Here is a 10655-nt window from a genome sequence, read left to right as displayed (position 1 = left end):
ATATATATATATATATATACACACACATAACATATATGCATGCATGTACATGTGCATTCATATGCACATTTTTACACAAATGAAACCAATGTTTATGTATAACTTGTTTTATTTTCCACATACAGTTATATTTTAGGCATCATTCCATATCAGTCCATATATTTGCATCTTATTATTTTGAAAGGCCGTATGGTATTCCATCATATAGGTGGACCACGATTTGACTCAAATAGTGTTTAAGGTTTTTCTTCATTTATTACTCTGGGAATTTCCACTGACTTTCTTAGATCTGCAGTAAAGAGGGTAGTAGGATAGTATTGAGAACCATTCAAAATGTACCTTTGGGTTCAAACACTCCTCCTAGCAGCAGGGGGAACTATCCTTCTAGGTCTTTGCAAGTTGCTTATCGGCATAGAACTATGATGCTCATTGGTTTGAAAAGGAGTTCTCAAAACTTTTCATCACTGGGGCTGCTGCAGGAGAGCTGGCATTTGGAGCTGGATCATGAAGCATCAGCAGAGGTTCCTGGGGCAGGAAATCTTGCTCTGTTCTGAGCAGAATGCCGCTGGACAGGATTCAAGTGGGAGGGTGGCTGTTTTCTCATTTTAATCGGTCAATCAACAAACAATGTTTGAATACCTGTAGTGTGCTCAGTATGAACCAGCAGGGGAAACATGATTCTTGCCTTTGAGTAACTTATAATCTGGTTAGAGAAACAAGATTCATGAAGCAGTTAGTAAGATCTATAAAGCAGTATGTAAGCAAGTGTTGCTGAATTATGTCCTAATAAAAGTGCTGTAAGGACTGCTAAGAAGGATAATATGAGTGTGGGCTGGGTGAATCAGGAGGATCTCTCTGGAGGGTGAGATGTGAAATGGACCTAGGAGGATGGGTAGCACTTCAATAAACAGAGTACTTCAGAGGGACTTTCCAGCCAAAACCAGTGTGCAGACCTAACCATGCAGTCGATTGATAGGAATATTCAATCCAGTTGTTTGGTTAAGTAGTGGGAAAGGTCTAAATTTTCTGTCTGTATTCTCAGACACTGAAGCATCCTACAATTCTCCTTTGCTCATGAGTCACAGATTCCTCCCGGTGAATAAAGAAAATAATGATTACTTACTATTATGAAAGTTAAGTTGCAGGGCTTTGGTGGTGTTGGTGTTTATGGGCTGGCCCTCCTATTTTCAGGCACGTCATCACTCTTACTATCAGGGTTGCTGGAGAACTTTGGTTTCTGCTGCTCCAAAACCAGAGCAAGACATTATGTTTGACTTTCAGATGATTTGACCATAATCAGAAGATAGCCCAAGGTTTATTAAATAAGAAATGTTGAAAATGGATATGATGTGGGGCACCTGGGTGGCTCAGTCGGTTGAGCGTCTGAATTCAGCTCAGGTCATGATCTCACAGTTTATGAGTTTGAGCCTCGCATCGGGCTCTGTGCTGACAGCTCAGAGCCTGGAGCCTGCTTCACATTCTGTGTCTCCTTTTCTCTCTGCCACCCCCCCCCCCCCCCACGCTTATGCGCTCTCTCTCTCTCTCAAAAATAAATAAATAAACATAAAAAAAAAGAAAAGAAAATGGGTATGATGCTGTTGAATGCTGGTCCATCAAAAAGCCATGGTGTTGGTGACTTGGCATTTCCCCTTGAGCCTAACTTCACACCAAGTATTTTCTTAGTGTATTCCCAGGTAATACCTCAATTTTCCACAGGGTTTCTACAGATATGTGTGCTGGAGATTTCTCTTTTAACCAGGGCTGTGGGAAACTACGGAGGTGTTAAAATCTAAGTGAACAAGGGATGTGGGAGAAAAAAGACCTGCTTTCCTGGGGGTTTGGCAAGCTACCTCACTCTCATGGAGGGACTGATTCTGCAAAAATAAGAAATAGTATTAAATTAGGCAGAATGCTGCATCTTGCTCTAAAGTCTTCTCAGAAAAACAAGGCTGAGCTACTCAGTTGTTCTTATCCTAGGGAATTATGGGTGAATGTGAGGGCAGTCCAGAACCTCTTCCATTTTATGCAAAGCATGGTACATGTGTATATAGTGCTGGAAAGAGACTCTATAACTTTCATTAGATTTCCAAAGAAGTTCATGCCTCCCTCCTCCCCCTGCCTCCCCCAGTTAATCATCTCTGGATGACAGAAAGTCTAAAGGCTTTTTAATGTTTGAAAATGTTATCATTCTTGGTGTTCTATCTTTATAGTAAGACTTATAGAGTAAATATTTTTACAGGGAGAAGGATTTTCACAAATCCCTTTAAATCACAACTTCTTCACTTGAATCTGAGGCTAATTCTATATTATGGAGGAATGTTTTTTCCCTCGGAGAATTCTACGAGACCCAAAGTCATATAATTTTTGTTCCATTAAACTTGAAGTTGTTTATATTCCAATGTTGTTTATTGCATTATTAACACTGTCTACTCTAATTGACTTTGGGGAGGAAACATTGTTCTTCAATGGAAGTGTTCTTCAGAGTTCTCAAAGAGCTATCTCTGCATTAAGAGGTTAGGTATTCCAGGATAAAAATATGTTCACTATCTTACTTTACTTCCTTAAAAAATGTCTTTTCTGAGTTATTTACTCTTATTTCCTCAGTGTTGTTTTTTTAGATGGCCACTATAAGGCTGTTTACTTGGACAAAGTTCCTATGTCTTTCACAGAAGCAAAGGGGAGGCATTGCCCAAAAATACCCAATGTCCCTTTTATAAATATAAACAATAAGACCCTCCTTGAATTTAAAATCAAGGGAAAAAAGTTTTTGAAATATCAATTTGTATTCTTTATATTAAAAAAATGACATATGACATCTATTTCTCTTTTTGCTTTATCTGCCAGGACTCTCAGAGCTAAAGTCGATGCCCAAGTGTAGTTTGCAAGAAGTTATTCATTATAAATACTTGCACATATCTATATTTCCCATACTTACTCCAAAGCTACAATTTATAAAATTTTTTTGATTATAAAATAATATATTCTCATTGAAGAAGAATGTAGAACTAGGAAGAATCATGAGTAGTTTCATCCTTAGAAATAACACTTGTTAATGTTCTGGCCTTCCACTGTTCCTTTCATGCATAGATACACTTTCATAATGTTGCATCCAATTGTACATGCTGTTATATAAACTCCCCTTTTAATTAATAATATAAGATTTTCAATTTCTATTACTTTTCTTTAAGAGCATGATTTTTGATAATGGTTTGGTATTCTATATACAGATGTGCTATCATCTTATGCTTTATACATGTATCCATCTTTAGACATGAAGGCTTGTGCTCCTTTTTATTTACATAGAATAAACACCCAGGAGCAAAATCTCTAAACTTAAAGATTTTCATTAATACTGGAGATTTACTTTCCATAAATGTTGCAGCAATTATATTTCATCCCAGCTGTGTTTGAGGGTGGCTGTTTCCTCATACCATCATCAATATTGAGTAGCATTTTTTCTTATAGTCTTAATTTCTCTAATAGAAAAAAAGGGTATATCATTGCTCAAACTTACGTTTCTTTGACTTTTAATACGATTTAATATTTTAAAAATTTATCAACCATTTGGAGGTTTTTATATGTGTGAGCTGTCCATTGTTGTTCTTTGCCCATTTTTCTATTGAGGTATCTGGCTCTTTTCCTTACTGTGTTGCAGAAGTTCTTTATATATTAAAAATAATACCTCTTTGCCATCTATCTTGCATGTGTTTCTCCCATTTGCATGCCCATTGCTGTGAGAGGCATATAGTTACAGCGAGTATAAAGAGACACCTGAGCTGGATTCTCTGGGTTCATAGCACAACTCAGAAAATTATTCAGCATCTTTGTTTACCTCCTTCGTTGTCTATAAATTGGGATAATGGTGCTCTTTCTGATATATACAATATTCGGAATAGTGCCTATAGTATGAGGTGCACTCAATACTAACTGGTTTTGTTTCATTTTTTTTTAAGTTTATTTATTTATTGAGAGAGAGAGAGAGAAAGAGAGAGAGAGTTCATGAGCTGGGAAAAGGCAGAGAGAGAGAGAGAGAGAGGGAGGGAGAGAGACAATCCCAAGCGCTGATGGTGCAGAGCCTGACATGGGGCTTGATCTTATGAATCGTGAGATCATGACCTGAGCCAAAATCAAGAGTCGGACACTTAACCAACTGAGCCACCCAGGTGCCCCACTAACTAGTTTTATTAATTGGAAGTTTATTTTCAAACACCTTGTTTTATATTGTGCCGATTTAATATGTTTTTAAGAGGAAGAGGGTGGGAGAATAAAAGGATGTTAAATGCCCAGGTCAAGGCCATTAACACTTTGTAACAGCTTTGCAAAGAACAAATGATACTTCTCCAGTTCCAAGTTTGATTTACACCCAAAATAAATATAGGTGCATAGAAAAACATAGCTCAGTACATTTGGAATGTGCTGGTTATCAAACACGTAGTTACTGCATCTATTTAATTGTTTTGTTTTAAATGACAGATGATATTCCAGTGACCTTTCCCTATGAGGATCTCGGGATGTCTCACAGATGTTTAACTTAAGCCTCTTCTTTTCCATCCAGAAAATAACCCAGGTAGGAGAGGAGAGGAGAATGACAGGCACCGTGTGGGGCTTCTCCATGAAGGAGCTGCCAGTTAGTCATCAGCCCTGGGAGGGCATAGAATTTCACTTGAGGCCAGAGACCCTACCGGCTGAAAATAAGACAGAATTATGTTCCAAATCTGGTTTTGAAATGAGGAGTGAAGAGCCTCCAATTTGAAAATAATCACATCCACTGTATCTTCATCCTCCAAATGAGGACTCTCTTACATTTTAGTTAGTCAGTGTGCAATGTTCCTTTTATATCTGTTCTCAAAGTCTTGACATCACTAAAAATAAATGACTCAATTACGCTTGTGCATAAGCAGCTGGAAAACTACCAAAATCTTCCCCATCTCTAAACTGTGTAAACAGAGACACCAGAGAAGGGAAAGAAGAGCAAAAGGAAACAAAAATGAAGAGAGCAAGAGAATTCAAAAAATAAAAAGTTATACAAAAGCAGCTCAGGGAAGAGAGTAGGGTGCCTATTCCCTTTCTTTGGTTCCCCAGTAGCACATTGTAGTCCATAAACCTTTGGGTCCAGGAAGCAAACCAGGTGGAAAAAAAGGATCAAGAAACTTTAGAAACACCTTGCAAATAAACGTGCCCAGCCAATACACATTCCAGTGCTCATGGGAAAATGTTGGCAGCCACCTCTGGTCAGATGCCCCAGGATCTAGGGGGCCTCGGTTAGAACTTGAGGACTAATGGGAAAAATGGAAACAGAATCCTGGCTGGCCAGCAAGCCCTAAGATACAACCACAAAACCCCCTCAATTTCCAAAGACTGGTCTTTTGTGGTGGCTCTTAGCTCAGAATGCACAATTACAAAAATGAAATGTTCCAAACGTCCTATACACCCACAGCATTCTTTCTTTTATTTACTGTCTTGGGTGGAAGAATATACTTTGTCTCCTAGCGTCCTTGTGCCAGGAAAGAAAAGCAGGTTTGGCCAGCAGAAAACCTGATCATCTTTATTCCTTCCTTCGTGTTACTCAGGAGATGAAGGAAAAGGTCAGAGTGGCTGAGTAGCCCCGGCTGCCTCACCCCGAGTCGGGCTGTGTGTTATCTACACGCTTCAAGGGGAGAACTGCACTTGAGATGAAAGTAGGTCACAAGGCGGTGAAAGGGGACTGAGTCTTAACCGAGGAAAATGAGAAGCGAGAGCTGGGTTAAACCCGGGGCCTAGAGCCCTCGGTGCTTCTTCTGAAAGGTTGACCAGAGAGCGGAAGGCCAGCGTCTCTCGGTGACCTCTCTCTCCTTCTCCTGCTGCCCAGCCCCTGCTCTGCTCTCATTTCAATCGGTAAACGCAGCGCCTGTGGGAGCCAAGGAATCCGTGAAGGGACCCTGCGAGGGCAGTGGCAAAGAGCTTTCCTCTTTTTCCACACAAAGACAGGCCAAAGGGGAATGGTTTAAATTGCTTCCAGCAGGATTTAGGTTCGGCATGAGGAAAATCTCTCTGAGTGCGATGAGCCTCTGGAATGCATTACTAAGAGAGGCGAAGGAATCCACTTCAGAGATCCCTGAGGACGCCACGGAATGCTAATCTTTCCTTAATGGCTAATATTTTGGTGTAATCAGAGGTGGAGGCATGGAAGAGCTTTCAAGTCCCTTTCACTCCTGAGATTTGAATATGAAATCTGGCAGGAGAATGGCAGGAGAAAGATCAGTTGTCCTGTGACATCTGCAGTCTCCAAGCCCTGTTGCGTTGAGGTCACCTGAGGTCCTTTGGGTACCTGCCTCCACTGGTGATTAGGTTTGGGCCCTGTGTGAATAGATCTGATGGTGTGCAATGGGGGGCGGGAGGGGGTATTGGGGAGAAAAGAGTCACATTGAAAACAACAGGGGGAAAAGGATTGGAAAGCGAGTCTGAGCCAAAATTTTTAGGAAGTGCTGAAATTTGAGTGAGGGAAATGACAATAATCTATCAAATATTCCAACGAGTAGGAACCATGCCAGAACTGGAAAGCAGAGCCAAGGCTCCCAAACTGGGCCGAAGGAAGATGGAAAGGGACAATGTTAAGAGCAGACTTTTACTTACGGGATGCTTGAGACTCACCATCTCACCACAGGTGTGTCAAAGGAGTTGAGAAAAGAGTGAATGCATGAAATGCATCAAATATTTGTTATTCACAAAACTTAACATCTAGAAATTTATAAATGAACCTAAGAATGGCTTCGAGGGTATCTTAATAATAATAAGATAATTATATCAATCTTTGGCCTTTCTGTTTTCTTGGGTGAAAGCTAGTGGGTAGGAAATTGGGATAAACTTGTATTTTCTCTCGAAGATGCTTCATGTAGGTAAATGAGGACCATGTGTTTGAGAGGCACGGAGTGACATTCAGTGAAGATCCTACAGATGGATCGTTTGGCAGCAAGGTCATCACTAGGGGGTAGACAGTTAGGTGAGTTGGTCAGGCCACTTGGAGGTCCATAGCTTGGTATGAAGAAATGCTCATCAGTGCATCTTCACTGTGACAGTGTTTGCCTGTCAAGAGTCAGCATCTTTCTTCCTTGACTTTTCTTTCTCTAGAGCAACCATGTCGCACAAAAATGCTCATTACTATTGATCATTTTGGTGGAAACAACCTGTGTGTTTATATGCTGGGGTGTGGGTTAGCCAACATGTAGCTTTCCAGTTTGTGAGTTTTTGAGCTAACAAGAGAAGTGGTTAGCTTTCCTTCCCTTTCTGTTTCAAAGTGGCATTCATACACCATTGTGTACCATGAACTAGGCTGTGGAACAGGGAGTCAAAGATGAACAAGACAGGTTTCCTGCCATTAAGCCAATCTCTTCAGGAATAGCCATTAGCTTACATCAGGCTTCTGTGTCATGGAACCCATACAGAGAGGGGAGGAGTGAAGCCATTATTGACGAGCATCATGACGCGTGGCATTACATTTTGTTTGGCTAAGACTCTGATTCAATGAGAGAATGTAATCCATGGAGGTTAGTAGAAGTCATAACCCTTGAAGAGGGTTGGTTAACACACCATATCATTTGTTTTCCTTCCCCACAGGTAGAGCTTTAACTGGAGCACTTGAAACCCCATCATTCTCTAAGATGAAGAGCAAGGAGAATGAAACTAGTCAGAAAGCCAGCAGCCAAGGTGCTCTAAACCTCAAGGCAAATATTTAACACGTGGGTTTCCTTCCATGATGCCTCCCTCAGAATGGCTCTTAAGGCAAGAGGTTCTGAGACTTCCTGTTCCTCAGGGATGGGTGGAGTGACATTATTGTTGAATGGCAGAGATGATGTTAATGATCCAGGGCTGGGAGTTGTTGAACTGGTGGTAATTGTCTGAATCTTGCCACTGACATTTCTAGGAAGGAATTTTGGCCCTTATGATTTTGGCTGCAAAAAGTTGGTAAGATAACCTTCCCTCCCCCCTTCCCATTTTCAGCTCCTCTTGGGAAGAGGAAAACCCCAGACACCAGCTTTCTGGTAACATAAGAAGCTTCCCATAACCATGTACTATAAATTATAATAAGCACGACCCTCCTTCTTCCCTTCCTCTTTGTTTCGCTCCCTGAGCAATATTGTAAGAGTCTCCACAATCTCATAAGGGACTTGGCTGGCAATCAGTCAAAGATCCTGTTCCTTTGGCAGCATTTCCAAGCAACGAGACTAATGTATTCCTTTTTGCTTAGTTCTACAAAATCACATTATGGTTCTATGCAGCTGAGGGACTGGAAGAAGAAAGCAAGGCCTAGACAAAGTTAAGGCACAAACTGGCAAAGCCACTCAACCAAGCTGCACCATTTCACCTGCTTTAAGTCACGGGGTTGCACACATATAGTGGAGTTGCTGTCTTTTTGGGCTGTGGACTCTTGGCAGTCAGTGAGGCCCAGGGTTTCTCGTTGAGGAGGAGGCAGCTGGGGCTGTGACGGAGCTCTCTGGAGGTAAAATCTTCTGGGCTGATTTTGTTTTCTGTGGGGTATACCCTCCTTTAGCACCACTTTGATCTTCTGGGTTCTGTGTTTGGGCCTGGAGGATAGACTTTTTTGCACACGGCCCTGAAAACAAAGACCACCAGCCGCTTTCCCCGGGTGAATCAGAGAAATAAGACTACTCGTTAGGCCATTTGCTGCCCTAGTTGGAGCCACAAGAAATAAACACTGTTGACACTGACACTTGCTACCTGTGTGATCTGGGGCAAGCTGTGAGCTTTTCTGCACCCCCTCCCCCAGTCCCTCATCTGTAAAAGGATGGCAGGAGGCAAATGATCTCTGAGTTCTCTATTGCTCACTTAGAGCGAGCCTATAAAATTAAGTCCATTTCTCTACCGTGCATTATTAGTGGATGAAAATATTTTCCCCACCTCCCAAAAAGCAAGAAAGTATACGTAGAGTCTTATCAAACTTAAGGTTTCTAACCATTATTTTAAATTTCATTTCATAGAAAGTGAAACAAATTCAGAACAAATCAATTATCCACATGAAACAAATCAAGCTTTATAGTCTGGCTCAATGTAATACACTGCAGTGAGCTCAGGCAGCCTGGATGGGTCCCTCTCTGAGCCTGGGCCACATCCACAGATGCTATAAGGAAGCTCGGTCCAGCATAAAAGTGAGACCCAAAACATATGCATGTCTAGCTCCCATGGCCTCTTGCAAGCTTCTCTGCTTACCCCATGTACCTGATAGTTCATTAAGAGGATCTCTTTTACCCATGTCCACGGTTTTAGCCCTCAACTACTGACTCTGAATTGCTTATTGATGCTTCCTCTCTTTTGCCTTGATCTACCCTCCTGCTAACCTCCGTGCTCATTCTTCTGTTTTTTGCACTTGACTTTATGGTGGGCGTTATGGTCCCAGCTGAACTTCCTTCCATGAGACTTCACTTCACCAAGCCAGGCTACTTTAGACCTCCTTGGCTGAACCTGATGTTGCTCACTACCCATGTGAGCTCTGCTGACATGGGCACAACACTCACCAGTTTTAGCTAACTTCCACTGGCAGCCCCTGAGCGTGGTAACAGTTAGTAGGGTGAAACAGGAGCAAACAGAATCAAGGATCTAAGAAATTCTGACAGGGTTTTTGATGGATGAGCACAGAGCTAGTGAGACTCCAAAATCCAGGTGTATGATGGGAAACAAGGGTGGAGAGTAGGGTCTCAGCCACTGGACTAGAGTTCAGGATTTGGGCTCTAATTCTTGATGGTGGTGACGGTGAGCCTACAGGCTTATAATAGCAATACTAATTACTTCACATGTCAGCATCTTTGCCTATAGGACCATAACAGTTACACTCCAGGTAATGAATCCTAGCCATTGTGAGCAGGCAGGCAGTCTACAATTTCAGAAGAAAGGCAATCATGACCCTTCGTCTGTGCTAGGGACCTACTGGGGCTCTGCTGCTTCTACCTTGCCTTCTTGCTTTTCTCTGCAGGTGGCAGGTGTACCTCACCTGGTCCAAATGAATAATATTTATCTGGGTCTTGGAAATTTTGATGTTTTCAGACATTCTGGGCCAAGTCAATTACATGCGGTCAAAGTTTCCTTTTGTGAAAAAGCCAGCACGAGGGTTCTCACTGAAGGAAGTGAGTTGAGCAATAGGTTGGTGAGTGAGAACAGTGTGGTGGCATGGGGTGAGGGGGGGAGGAGTCCAGTACATGAGTCAAAACTGAGTTAGGGGAGATGGCACTCCTTGGGGACTCAGTAAGCACTGGGGAATAAATGCATGAATAAGTCATTCCAATTTTTCCCAGACTCAGGATGAAGGATCAAGGCTAAAGATCAACTATCCAAACTGACACACCAGGTCATGGTTGAACTATTAGTAGAAGTGACTCAATGTTGTGTCCTCTAATGAGAGACACTTCCAGCTTTGTACCTCTAACCCTTGTTTGTTGGTCTTTGGGGGAAGGTTGAGTTGTGGGAAGGAAGAGGTATGAGGAAACGGAGCTGGATAGGGCTTTTCAGGGCAGTGTTTTTCAGAGCCAACCCATTTCTGGCAAAAAGTATTACTCTCTAGGCAAGTGTCTATTTGCTATGTTGATCTAATACAACATTAACTTCTGAAACAGTTGCACTCACTTTGCCAATTTTCCAAGCTCAAAACAGGAATGGAGTCAATAAAG

This window comes from Panthera pardus, unplaced genomic scaffold, assembly GCF_024362965.1.
Source record: "Panthera pardus isolate Hobbes unplaced genomic scaffold, ASM2436296v1 HiC_scaffold_20, whole genome shotgun sequence".
Lineage (NCBI taxonomy): Eukaryota > Metazoa > Chordata > Mammalia > Carnivora > Felidae > Panthera > Panthera pardus.
The sequence above is the reverse complement of the archived record's forward strand: the minus strand, read 5'-3'. Positions refer to the sequence as shown.